The sequence below is a fragment of the Choloepus didactylus genome, chromosome 6 (assembly GCF_015220235.1).
Source record: "Choloepus didactylus isolate mChoDid1 chromosome 6, mChoDid1.pri, whole genome shotgun sequence".
Classification (NCBI taxonomy): Eukaryota; Metazoa; Chordata; class Mammalia; order Pilosa; family Megalonychidae; genus Choloepus; species Choloepus didactylus.
Genome location: NC_051312.1, coordinates 6,868,200 through 6,882,770, shown reverse-complemented (window position 1 = coordinate 6,882,770; position 14,571 = coordinate 6,868,200). Strand labels below are relative to the sequence as shown.

At 39.3% G+C, this 14,571-nt stretch overlaps 1 protein-coding gene across 6 annotated transcripts in view; it reads left to right on the top strand.

Annotated features, from left to right (window-relative positions):
- PPP6R3 (protein phosphatase 6 regulatory subunit 3) overlaps positions 1–14,571 on the top strand; it is a 169,536-nt gene that overhangs the window by 136,751 nt on the left and 18,214 nt on the right. The window lies entirely within an intron of this gene.

The window sequence follows — 14,571 nt, the reverse complement described above, 5'->3', positions numbered from 1 at the left end:
GTACCGTGTGGGGATGAACACAGTACAGTGTCCATGGACCCTGTACCACGTAGTACCGTGTGGGGATGAACACTATACAGTGTACATGAACCCTGTACCACGTAGTACTATCTGGGGATGAAGGCAATGTCCTGGAGGAAATGACCATTGATACCCACAGGGAGCACAGGATGATGAGAAAAAGCAGGTTTTTATCTTTTCTCAACTCTATTGAGGTATAATTGACATATAATAAACTGTATTTATTTAAATTGTATAATAAGATATTTCAACATATGTGTACACCCATGAAGCTATCATCCCAGTTAAGATCATGAACATATCCAACACCCCGAAGTTTCTCATGCCCTTTTGTAATACTTTCCACCTACATTCTGCCCCTGATCGGCTTTCTGTTCCTTTAGTTTGTGTTTTGTAGTTTCATGCAAATGAATTTAGACAGTATTTATTCTTTTTTTTGTCTCATGTCTTTCACCCAGCATAATTATTTTGAGACTCATCCATGTAATGTGATTTTATCCACAGTTCATTCCTTTTTATGCCTGAATAGTATTCCATTGAATGGATATATTGTAATTTGTTCATTCATTCAGCTGTTGATGAACATTTGGGTTGATTCCAGTTTTGGTCTATAATATCACTCAACGGTAGACTCTGATAAGTTAAAGATGTATACTCTAAGTCCTAAAGCAAAGCACTAACATAACAAAACAGAGTTACAGTTAATAAGCCAACAGTGGAGACTAAATCAAATCATTTGAAAATTCAGAAAGAGAACAAAGGACAGCTGGGACAACTAGGAAACTAATAGCATAATGATAGAATTAACCCTAATGAACCATATCAGTATTCATATTAAATATAAATGATTTACACACCCCAATTAAAAGGCAGAGATTGCCAGGTTACAAGGAAAAGATGGAAAAATATATACCATGCCATCACTAATCAAAGGAAAAGATAAGTCAATTCATCAAGAGGACGTTATTTTAAATATCTATACACCTAATAATAGCTTCAAAATGTACAAAGACTGATAGAACTGCAAAGAGAAATAGACACATCCACAATTACAGTTGAATATTTCAACATCCTTAATAATTGATAAAGCCTAGACAAAGATCTGTAAGCTAGAACACTTGAGCAATGCTGTCAAACAGCTTGACCTACTGAACATTTATGAAACATTCTACCCAACAACAGCAGAATACACATTCTTTTCCAAGTGTATATGACATATTTACCAAGATAGACCAAACTCTGAGCCATAAAGCAAGTCTCAATATTACTTCCAAAGGTTTTAAGTCAATATAAAGTATGTTCTCTGACCACAGTGATGTTAAATTAGAAATCAATAACAGAAAGATCTCTGGAATATCCGTGAGTATTTGGAAACTAAATATCTTGGGGGTCAAAGAAGAAATTAAAAGAAATTAGATGGTATTTTTAATTGAAAGAAAATGAAAGCACAGTGTGTAAATTGGGGGGGGGCGGGTGGTGCAGCTAAAGCAGTACCCAAAGGACCAATTTTAATTGCACTAACTTCTTGTATTAGAAAGGAAAGCTGTCAAACCTGTCACTTCAGCTTCTCCATTAAGAAATTAGGAAAAAAGAGAAGCAAATTAAGCCCAAGAAAGTGGAAATAAATAAAAAGTGAAGATCAGAGTGGAAACAAATGGAAAACAGAGAAATATTAGAAAAAGTCAGTTGAAACCACAGTTGTTCTCTGAGAAGATCAATAAAGTTTATAAACCCTCTAGCCAGAATGATCGGGGAAAAAAAAGAAGAAACAAATTACCAACATCAGGAATAAGAGAAATGACATCACTACAAAGTCTTATAGGTATAAAGAAGATAGTAAGAATATTATGACAACCCTGCCAATAAACTTAGATGGTTCTTGAAAGGTACACATTACCAAACCTCAAGCAGAAAGAGATAGATAACCTGAAAAGCCCTGTCTCTGTTTTTAAAGTTGTTTTTAGTTTAAAACTTCCCACAAAAATAGGGTGTATCTTACGTGAATATATCTTAACAAAATCTGCAGATCCAAAATAAATAAATAGAATGATTCAAGTGCTAGAGAAAATATAGGGAGAGAGGTGTGCTTATTCAGTGCTGGTAGAGAAGCAGACTATTGCTGCCTTTCTGGAGGGTAATGTAGCGGATCCACAGGACATTAAGTATAGGGTCACCAAATGATGAGGTAATTCCATTACCAGGAACATGCCCAGAAAAACTGAAAGCAAGGACTCGTAAAGACACTTGCACGCAGATATTTATGGCGGCATTTTTCACAACAGCCAATGGATGGAGTGGCCAAAGGGTACATCGACTGAGGAGCAGAAGGGCAAAATGTGTATACATACTATGAAATATTGTGCGGCTTCAGAAAGGAATGAAGTCTTGAAGCATACAACAAGGCGAATGAACTGTAAGGATATTAGGTTGAGCAAAATAAGCTACAAACAAAAGGACAAATATTATATGGGCTCATTTAGAAAATACTTACAAGAAAATTATGGCCTAGATTGTAACCTCTTAGAGCAGTCACATTTATTCCTGAGTTTTAAATGTTTGTTCTAAATTCTGAGATGCTGTGCTCTGGTGTATAACCTGATATTTCCCTGGAACTTTGGGTACCCATGTGACACCTAAGACTCAGAGTTAGAGTTCTGCAGCTCTGTAGGTAAGCACTACTCCATACAGCAACTCTTAAAGAAGCTGAAAAAGAGATCAGGCTTCAATTAGAGATAAGAACAAAGCTGAGTGGGCTGGGACTAAGGTAAAGCTGAATATGGGATTGAGGAGGTTAATGTCTATGTTTTAAAACTTTACCTCCTGTTTGAGACCAAAGGAAGAGATGTTTATTTTGTACAAAATTTAAATGTTTTGTAGCACACAATCTAACTTAACCTGTCTGGCCAGTTCATTTAAACAACCTAAACTCATGGAGCCTAGAATACGGAATGAGATCTTCTAATTCTGTATAGCTTAATCCAGTACCCTGATTCATATCAGAGTATATTGAGCAGATAATAATAAAGGATTTGCAAAGTCCACTGAGGGACTGGAGAAAAATATGGAACTATTAAACTTCCCCACCTGGGAAATTCCTGATACCCTCCTGTTCTGGTTTGCTAAAGCTGCCCTTATGCAAAATACCAGAAATGGATTGGCTTTTATAAGTTCTAAGGCCATAAAAGTGTTCAAACTAAGGCATCAACAAGAGGATACTTCACTATAGAAAAGCCGATGGCATCCAGAACACCTCTGTCAGCTGGGAGGGCACATGGCTGGCGTCTGCTGGTCCTTTGCTCCTAGGTTCTGGTATCAAAATGGCTTTCTCCAAAATGTCTCTGGTCTTCTGTCTCTCTTAGCTTCTCTCTCTCTCTCTTAGCTCCTGTGCATCCTTGCTTGTTCTCCCAGGGCATTTCTTTCTAAGCATCTGGGGGTCCTCTCTTTGCTTCTCCAGAGTAGACTCTGGGCTTCATCTCATAGCTTATCTTCTCCACACAGTTTTCTGTCTGCATTTCCAAGCTTCTGCGTCTGTGTCAGTTTTTAGCTTCTCCCGGAGGTAAACTCTGCATTACGTAACTTAGCTTTTCTCCAAAATGTCTCTCTCAGCTTCTCTGAGTTCCTTCTCTCTGTGAGCTCTCTTAAAGGACTCCAGTAAACTAATCAGGACCCACTCTGAATGGGTGGGTTCATACCTCCGTGGAAATAATTTAATCAGAAGTTCTCACCCACAATTGAGTGGGTCACATCTCCATGGAAACATTCAATCAAAAGACCATGACTTTCTGGGGACCATAATAGCTTCTAACTAGCACATCTCCCAAGCATTGGGGACTCCCAATATAATAAGCTAAGCCTCCAAACTTGGGGGCTGCTCTTATGAAACTTATTTCTGTTAGGGGAAGATAAGCCTACCTATATTTATGTCTATGGGTCACTTCTATGGCTCAGATTACCCTCCTCCCTACGTGGGACATGACTTCCAAAGGTGGAAGTCTCCCAGGCAATGTGGGACATGACTCCCAGGGAGGAGCCTGGCCCTGGCATTGTGGGATTGACAGTGCCTTCTTAACCAAAAGGGGGAAAAGAAATGTAACAAAATACGGTTGGAGAGGCTGAGACCTCAAATAGAGTCAAGAAGCTTTTCTGGAGGTTACCTTTATGCAAGCTTCAACTAGATATTGCAGATTGCCACAGTATGCGAAGTCCCAACCATCAGTATTCCTGAAAACCCTGAAGAATACCATGGCTCTAACTGAGACTCTATAAGTTTTACTCACTGAGTTTATTTTTCAGAAACTCAAAATGTCCATATTGTTCCCATGCCACATAAGCCCAGAAACCCAGAGATACCAGTCTCGCCAAGAACATCAAGCAGTTGCATCCCCCTACCCTGTAATGTTGACACCCCTTATCAACATGAAGTTAGAATAGTCATTGCTCAGATATCCCTGAAATTTGAGAGAATGATCAAATGAGGGAGGAATTATAACAGGAGATAGAATTTAACAAATGATTATGACTGCTGACCCATTGAATAGATATTTTTTTTTAGTCTCTAATGTATTTGAACAGCTAGAAGGAAGCACCTGAAATTCTGGAACTGTAACCCATACTATACTTTGAAATTTCCTCTGTAACTACTTGTTAAACTATACCTTGAAATTTATCACTTTTCTGCATATATGTTATATTTCACAATAAAAAATGTTTATTAAAAAAAAATTCCCACAAAGAAAACTGTAGGAACAGGTAGCTTCACTGGTGGATTTTGCTGAACATTTCAGGAAGAAATAATCCAAAGTTTATAAGATGCCTCCAGAAAACTGGAAAGGAGGGCCTATTTCCCATCTCATTCTCTGAGGCCACATCAGTATATCCTCATACCCAAGTCTGATGAAACCATTACAAGAAAAGAAAATTGACCAGTATTTTCTCATGAACATATATATATATATATATATATATATAAATCCTTTAAAAATTTTAGCAAGTCAAATGCAACAATACATCATGACTGAGTGGGGTTTATCTCAGGAATATGTGTTAATCATTACACATGAGACCAAATGCAGCATACATCCATTTCTGATAAAAACTTAGCAAATTAGAAAGAGAAGGTGATTTCTTTAGCATAGTAAGAGGCATCTACAATTCCTACAGTGAAAAACTGAATGCTTTCCTTCATCCTTAAGAACACAAGCATGTCCAGTCTCACCACTTCTTTTCAGTATTGTGCTGGGGGTTTTGCCCAGTGCAGAAAGTCAAGAAAAAGCAAATAAAAGGCATCTATATTGGAAAGGAAGAACAAAACTATATTTATTTGTTATTCATTGATGGTAGAAACTCTCTGTAATCTTCAGAAACATTACTAGAAAAATTGACTTTAACAAGGTTGCACAATACAAAATCAATTTAACTATTTCTACATACTGTAGCAGACAGTTGGAATGGAAATTACTAAACAATACTACTTATGTTGGCATAAAAATATGTGAAATATGTAGGGATGAATCTGACAAAAGGTTTGTGAGATCTGTACACAGAAAATTATAAGACATAAAGAAATTAAAGTCTTGATAGATGTTCACAAATTGGAAGACTCAATATGTTAAGATGGCAGTTGTTCCTGGATTGATCTATAGATTTAATGCAATCTCACATGAAATCCTAAGAAACTTTTTTGTAGCTATTGACAAGTTGATTCTTAAATTCATAGGGAAATGCAAAGGACCTAGAATAGCTAAAACAGCCTTCACAAAGAACAAAGTTGGCGGACTATAACACTACCTGGTTTTAAGATACGGTAATTAAGAGAGTGTGGTTGTGGCAAATTAGGGATGTATCAGTTAGTGGGACAGAATATAGACCTAGACACAGATGTTCGACTAATTTTTTTTTTAATTTAATAAATTTTATTTTGGAATAAATTCAGTCTTACAGGAACAGTTGCAAAAACAGTACAAACCCCATACATAGAACTCCATCATACCCCGACCCCCCCTCCCCTGATACCCCTATCCACCACCTTTAACTTCCTATCACACCACGGTTTCTTTCTTTCCCTTCCTCCCTCCCTCCCTCCCTCCCTATCATCCATCATCTATTGCTCTGTCCTCTGAACATATGAGAGCAAGCTGCATGTATCTTTGAACAAACAATATAATTCACATATACCTTTCCCATGGACAAGAACATTCTTTTATGCAGTCTCATTAAGCACAGCTAAGAAGTTCAAGAAATTCACCATTGATATAAAGCTTACATTCTATATTTCCTTTTTTTTTCTTGCACATACGGGTTTTTTTTTTAAAAAAATCATATCCCTTACCCATCCCAAGACCACCAGATGGTTATCCATTGTCCACTTCTCTCTGATCTTGTCATTACTGCTAATTTTCTCTTCAACTTCTCCTCCCTGTACAGTATCCAAGAAGTCTGTATTCCTTTGTTATTTTAACTTACAAATTGCCTATTTTATACATACAAATAGTTTTTAAATCCTTTAAACCGAAAGAATGATAGAAGTGAGAATATTACTTCCACTTAATCCATTCATACAATTTAAGTGAAAAGATTTGGTGCAGTATTTTTTGGTCCTTGAAAGCTTTGCAGTTTTCAATCCATTCCTTCTCAAGATCTGTGTAGATGTGGCCTATTTTGTCCTCTAGCAGCACATGTTCTTTCTCAGTGCAGCAAACAAGAGAGTGGATTTTTAAAACATACTTTCTGTTCCTATTTAATCCAGAAAGGTTTCCTGCTGCATGGAGGAAATAGCATTGGAAAGGCGAACAGAATTTCCAAGGACAGGAATGGGAGTGTGTGGGCACTCTTTTTTTTTTTTTTTTTTTTTTTTTTTTTTAAATTTTATTTTGAAATAAATTCAAAATTATAGAAACAGTTGCAAAAACAATACAAACCCCATACACAGAACTCCAGCATTCCCTGACCCCCCCCCCGATACCCCGATCCACTAACTTTAACATATTGTCACACCGCTATTTTTTTCTCTCCCTCCCTCCCTATCTATCATCCATCATCTATTGCTCTGTCTTCTGAACATCTGAGAGCTAGCTGCACACATCCTTGAACAAATGCTATAATTCACATTTAGAATTCCCGTGAACAAGAACATTCTTTTATGCAGTCCCATTAAGCGCAGCTAAGAAGTATAAGAGATTCAACAATGATACAAGCTTACATTCTGTATTTCCTTTTCCTTATGGCTCAACTGTGTCCTTTTGAGCCTCCTGTCCTCCATCCTCAGATCCCATCCAGGGTCATCCTTGGCATTCAATTGTCATCTATTTAGACTTTTTTTTCTCAATTGTGGAAACATATATACAGCCTAAATCTTCCCATTCCACCCCCTCCCTAGCATTCCGTTAGTGGGATTAATCACATTTAGAATATTGTAATGCTGTCACCTTCCCACCATCCATTACTAGAAATTTCCCTTCACCTCAAACAGCAACCCTACACTCATTTCTTTTTTTTTTTTTTCATTTTTCTTGAGATTGTTCAGATACCATACAATTATCCCAAGATCCAGAGTGTACAATCACTTGCCCCTGGGTACCCTCAAACAGTTGTGCATCCATCACCACACTTAATTTTTGTTCAATTTTTAGAAACTTTTCATTATTCCAGACAAGAAATAAAGTGAAAGATGAAAAAAGAAAAAAAGAAAAGGAAACTCTAATCCTCCCCTATCGCTAACCAACCCCCCTCAATTGTTGACTCATAGTGTTGGTATAGTACATTTGTTACTGTTGATGAAAAAATGTTGAAATACTACTAACTGTAGTATATAGTTTGCAATAGGTATATATTTCTTCCCTATATGCCCCTCTATTATTAACTTCTAATTGTATTGCATACATTTGTTCTGGTTCGTGGAAGCGATTTCTAGTATTTGTACAGTTGATCATGGACATTGCCCACCATAGGATCCAGTTTTATACATTCCCATCTTTTGACCTCCAACATTCCTTCTGGTGACATATATGACTCTGATCCCCTTTCCACCTCATTCATACACCATTCAGTGCTGTTATTCTCACATCTTGCTACTGACACCCCTGTTCATTTCCAAACATTTAAGTCCATCCTAATTGAACATTGTGCTCATACTAAGCAACCACTTCCCATTCTTAAGCCTCGTCCTATGTCTTGGTACCTGTGCCGGTTTGAATGTATTGTGTCCCCCAAATGCCATTGTCTTTGTAGTCTTGTGGGGGCAGACGTTTTTGGTGCTGGTTAGATTTGCTTGGAATGTGCCCCACCCAGCTGTGGGTGATCATTTTGATGAGATGTTCCCATGGAGGCATGGCCCTGCCCATTCAGGGTGGGCCTTGATCAGTGGAGCCATATAAATGAGCTGACTCAGAGAGAGGAAACTAACGGAGTGCAGCTGGGAGTGATGTTTTGAAGAGGAGCAAGCTTGCTGGAGAGGAACATCCTGGGAGAAAGCCATTTTGAGGCCAGAGCTTTGGAGCTGACGTCGGCTGCCTTCCTAGCTAGCAGAGGTTTTCCGGACGCCATTGGCCATCCTCCAGTGAAGGTACCCGATTGCTGATGCGTTACCTTGGACGCTTGAGGCCTTAAGACTAACTGTGTAGCGAAATAAACCCCCATTTTACAAAGGCCTATCCATCTCTGGCGTTTTGCATTCTGCAGCATTAGCAAACTAGAACAGTACCTTATATTTCATGTCTATGAGTTTACATATTATAATTAGTTCCTATCAGTGAGACCCTGCAATAATTGTCCTTATGTGCCTGGCTTATTTCACTCAGTATATTGCCCTCGAGGTTTTGTCGTCAACCCATTTTTTTTTTTTTTAAATATGGTTTTGTTCACTCACCATACATTCCATCTCAAGTAAATAATCGATGGTTCTCTGCATGGTCACACATTTATGTGTTCACCACCTTCACCACTATCTATATAAGGGCATCTACATTTCTTCCACAAGGCAGGAGGGAGAGTCAAAGAAGGTAGAGAGGCAAAAGAAAGAGGAAAAAAAAATGACAGCTAGGAAGCAGCAAAAGGAAAAATAACCTTAAAGTAGAATAAAGAATCAGACAATACCACCAATGTCAAGTGTCTAACATGCCTCCCCTATCCCCCCCTTATCTGCATTTACCTTGGTATATCACCTTTGTTACATTAAAGGAAGCATAATACAATGATTCTATTAGTTACAGTCTCTAGTTCATGCTGATTGCATCCCTCCCCCAATGCCTTCCCATTTTTAACACCTTGCAAGGTTGACATTTGCTTGTTCTCCCTCGTAAAAGAACAGATTTGTACATTTTATCACAATTGTTGAATACTCTAGATTTCACCAAGTTATACAGTCCCAGTCTTTATCTTTCCTCCTTTCTTGTGGTGTCTCACATGCTCCCCACCTTTCTTTCTGAACCATGTTCATAGTTACCTTTGTTCAGTGTACTTACATTGTTGTGCTACCATCTCCCAAAATTGTGTTCCAAACGACGCACTCCTGTCTTCTATCACTCTGCAGTGCTCCCTTTAGTATTTCCTGTAGGGCAGGTGTCTTGTTCACAAAGTCTCTCATTGTCTGTTTGTCAGAAAATATTTTGAGCTCTCCCTCATATTTGAAGGACAGCTTTGCTGGATATAGGATTCTTGGTTGGCAGTTTTTCTCTTTCAGTATCTTAAATATATCACACCACTTCCTTCTTGCCTCCATGGTTTCTGCTGAGAGAGCCGCACATAGTCCTATTAAGCTTGCTTTGTATGTAATGGATCGCTTTTCTCTTGCCGCTTTCAGGATTCTCTCTTTGTCTTTGACATTTGATAATCTGATTATTAAGTGTCTTGGCGTAGGCCTATTCAGATCTCTTCTGTTTGGAGTACGCTGTGCTTCTTGGATCTGTAATTTTATGTCTTTCATAAGAGATGGGAAATTTTCATTAATTATTTCCTCTATTATTCCTTCTGCCCCTTTTCACTTCTCTTCTTCTTCTGGGTCACCAATGATACGTACATTATTGTACTTTGTTTCATCCTTGAGTTCCCGGAGACAATGCTCATATTTTTTCATTCTTTTCTCCACCTGCTCCTTTGCATGTAGGCTTTCAGGTGTTTTGTTCTCCAGTTCCTGAGTGTTTTCTTCTGCCTCTTGAGATCTGCTGTTGTATGTTTCCATTGTGTCTTTTATCTCTTGTGTTGTGCCTTTCGTTTCCATAGATTCTACTAGTTGTTTTTTTGAACTTTTGATTTCTGCCATATATATGCCCAGTGATTCCTTTCCAGCCTCTGTCTCTTTTGCAATATCTTCTCTAAACTTTTTGAATTGATTTAGCATTAGTTGTTTAAATTCCTGTATCTCAGTTGAAGTGTACGTTTGTTCCTTTGACTGAGCCATAACTTTGTTTTTCTTAGTGTAGGTTGTAATTTTCTGTTGTCTAGGCATGGTTTCTTTGGGTATCCAAATCAGGTTTTCCCAGACCAGAACAGGCTCAGGTCCCAGAGGGAAGATATATTCAGTATCTGGTTTCCCTGAGGGTGTGTCTTAGAAAATTGCTCCACCCTGTGATGCCTCAGGTCACTGTGCTTTTCTGCCCAGCAGGTGATGCCTGTTAGCCTATAATTCTTGACTGGTGTGAGGAGGTGTGGCCGTGTTCCCCCAGGCTCTGGGGTCTGGTTCTGAATGGAAGGGGCTCCAACCCTTTCCTCCTAGAGAAGACAGACCCCCCAGGTGGAGGTTATTAGCATTTCAATGGTCTCTGTCTCTGCTTGTGCTGTCTCCACCTTTCCCCCAGTCAAAGCCCTGGAAACTGAAAATGACTGGAGCTTTCTCCACTGAGCCTAAAAAGAAACAGATAGTCCCCTTCAGACCCAGTCCGAGGCGACCCTCCGGCTCTCCAAGGTCAGTCGTCTGTTTTTTGGGGATTCGTACCTGTAGTGAGCAGTTCACACTCACTACTTAAAACCCCAGTTGGAGCTCAGCTGAGCTATATTCACTTGCTGGGAGAAAGCTTCTCTCTGGCACCACAAGGCTTTGCAGCTTGGGCTATGGGGGAGGGGGTCTCGTGACTTGGATCCGCAGGTTTTACTTACAGATTTTATGCTGTGTTCTCGGGCATTCCTCCCAATTCAGGTTGGTGTATGATGAGTGGATGGTCTCGTTTGTCCCCCTGCAGTTATTCTGGATTATTTACTAGTTGTTTCTGGTTTTTTGTAATTGTTCCAGGGGGACTACTTAGCTTCCACTCCTCTCTAGGCCGCCATTTTGCCCCTCAAGTCCTACACTCATTTCGTAACTCTCCATTGCCCCTTCCCCCATTTCTCTTAACCCATACTCTACTTTTCATCTCTATGGTCATATTCTCTGATAATTTATTTGTGTTTACTGTGGGACTTAAAATTAAACTCTTAAATCCATAACAATCTTGTTTTTCTTTGATACCAACTTAATTTCAATAGGACACATAAACTATGTACCTATACTCCTCCATTCCCCCACCTTGATATAGTTGTCAGAAATTACATATTTCACATTGAGTTCAAAACCACTGATTTGTCATTAGAGTTTGTGTATTTTGTATCATGTAGGAAGTAAATAGTGGAGTTACAATTCAAAAATTATTGACTTCTATTTGTATTCCATTGTGGTCAGAGATTGTGCTTTGAATATGTTCGATTTTTTTTTTTTTTTAATTTATTGAGGCTTGTTTTATGTCTCAGCATATGGTTCATTCTGGAGAAAGATCCGTGATCACTAGAGGAAAATGAGTGTCCTGGTGATTTGGGATGTAAGGTTCTGTATATGTCTGTTAAAATTCTCTATATCTCTCCTTTCTTTGTTTCTCTGTCGGTAGGGCTCCCTTTAGTATCTGAAGTAGGGCAGGTCTTTTATTGGCAAGCTCTCTCAGCATTTGTTTGTCTGTGAAAAATTTAAGCTCTCCCTCAAATTTGAAGGAGAGTTTTGCTGGATAAAGTATTCTTGGTTGGAAATTTTTCTCTCTCAGAGTTTTAAATATGTCGTGCCACTGCCTTCTCACCTCCATGGTGGCTGCTGAGTAGTCACAACTTAGTCTTATGTTGTTTCCTTTGTATGTGGTGAATTGCTTTTCTCTTGCTGCTTTCAGAACTTGCTCCTTCTCTTCAGTATTTGAGAGTCTGATCAGAATATGTCTTGGAGTGGGTTTATTTGCATTTATTCTATTTGGAGTTCGTTGGGCATTTATGCTTTGTGTATTTATATTGTGTAGAAGGTTTAAGAACTTTTCCCCAGCAATTTCTTTGAATACTCTTTCTAGGCCTTTACCCTTCTCTTCCCCTTCTGGGACTCCAGTGAGTCTTAAATTGGATGTTTTATTTTATCTGTCATATCCCTGAGATCCTTTTTGATTTTTTCGATTTTTTTCCTACATTCTTTCTTTTGTTCTTTCATTTTCTGTTCTGTGGACTTCTAGGACACTGAGTCGTTGTTCAGCATCCTCTAATCTTGTATTACAAGTATCCAGAGTCTTTTTAATTTGGCCAACAGTTTCTTTTATTTCCGTAAGATCTTCTATTTTTTTATTTACGCTTGCAATTTCTTCTTTATGCTCTTCTAGGGTCTTCTTTATGTCCCTTTTATCCTGTTCCAGGGTCTTCTTCATGTCTTTTATTTGCTGTGCCATGTTTTCATTCCTCGATTGAGATTGTTTGATTAATTGTGCCAAGTACTGTGTCTCTTCTGATACTTTGATTTGGGTGTTTGGGATCGGGTTCTCCATATCGTCTGGTTTTATCATATGCGTTAAGATTTCCTGTTGTTTTTGGCCTCTTGGCATTTGCTTTGCTTGATAGGGTTCTTTCAAGGTGTAAAAAAAAAAAAAAAAAAAAACTAATTTTTCAGAAATACAAATTGGTGGCGTACACTTTCTCCAGCTAACCAGCAGATGGCATCTGTGAGTCACCTATACCCCGCAAGTCAGTTCTCCCCAACTCTGTCTCTGTGGTGTGTGGGGAAATGATTTTTGTGGGGTTCAGTTGGTGAACTCAGTTTGGGTTTGTTGTTGGAGCCATCCACCCTGAATGTGGTGCATGTGTCTGGGTGGTCAGGGAGGCAGGGCCGCTTTAATATTCAAACTTCCCAGGTGTTCCCGGAGATTCAAAGCTGTTGCAAGAGTCTAAGCCTTCGTATCAGTTTTACCCCAGATTTTCTCTGTCGCTGATCCACAAACCACCAGCATTGACGTAGCGTCCCTGGGTTTTCCGAGTGGGCCCCTCTTCTCAGCTGTGATCTTCCAGGACCTCTGCTGAGGGAAGGCTGTGCTACGTCACTAGTGCGCTTCGTCCCTCAAGGGAAGCCCCGGGCTGCCGGGCAGTGCAGGGGTGCTCTCTGCCTGATGCAAAGATTAGCCTATAGTTCTTGACTGGTGTAAGTTGGGAATGAAAGGCAGGTAGTAGAGCTGGGCCCCACCCCTTTCCTCATAGAGAAGATAGGTGCCCTACGGGGAGGTCATTAGAATTTCAGTGGTCTCCCTCTGCCTGTGCCACACCCCTGTCTGGGTCACAGAACTGGGAACTGAAAATGGCCGAGGCTTTCTCTACTGAGTCGAAAAAGGAACAGAGCTAGTCCGAGGCAACCCTCCGGCTCTCCAAGGTCAGTCATCACCCAAAGCCTCTGTCTGCTTGTTGGGGATTCGTACCTGTAGTGAGCAGTTCACACTCGCTAATTAAAACCCCAGTTGGAGCTCAACTGAGCTATATTTGCTTGCTGGGAGAAAGCTTCTCTCTGGCACCATGAGGCTTTGTAGCTCGGGCTGTGGGGGAGGGGTCTCCCAATTTGGATCCGCAGCTCTTACTTACAGATTTTATGCTGTGATCTTGGGCATTCCTCCCAATTCAGGTTGGTGTATGATGAGTGGATGGTCATGTCTGTCCCCCTGCAGTTATTCTGGACTATTTACTAGTTGTTTCTGGTTTTTCTTAGTTGTTCCAGGGGGAATACTTAGTGTCCACTCCTCTCTCTATGCCGCCGTCTTAGATCCTCTCGACTAATTTTTAATAGAGAGGCAAAAGCAGTTCAGTGGAGAAAGGGATAATAATTTGACATCCAGATTGCAAGAGAATGAGTTTTGAACCATACCTCTAACCCTATATGAAAATTAACTCAAAAATGGATCCTAGGCCTAAATGTAAAACAAGATTTCTGAAAGAAAACATAGAAGAAAATCTTTGTGACCTTGAGTTAGGCATAGATTTCTTATATTTAACACCAAGAGCACTATACATAATAGGAAAATTTCATTAAGTTGAACCTCATCAAATTTAAAACATTTACTCTTCAGAAGGCACTGTTACTAGAGTTGACAGACAAACCACACTGGGAGAAAACATTTGCCAATCAAATATCTGGTAAAGGACTCATGTATAGAATATATAAAGAACTCTCAAAACACAATCAAAAGACTACCCAGTTATTTAAATGTGCCAAAGATGTGAAAAGGCACTGAAGAAAATAAAAACAGATGGCAAATAAACACGTGAAAAGATGCTCAACATCCTTGATCCTTAGGAAAATGCAAA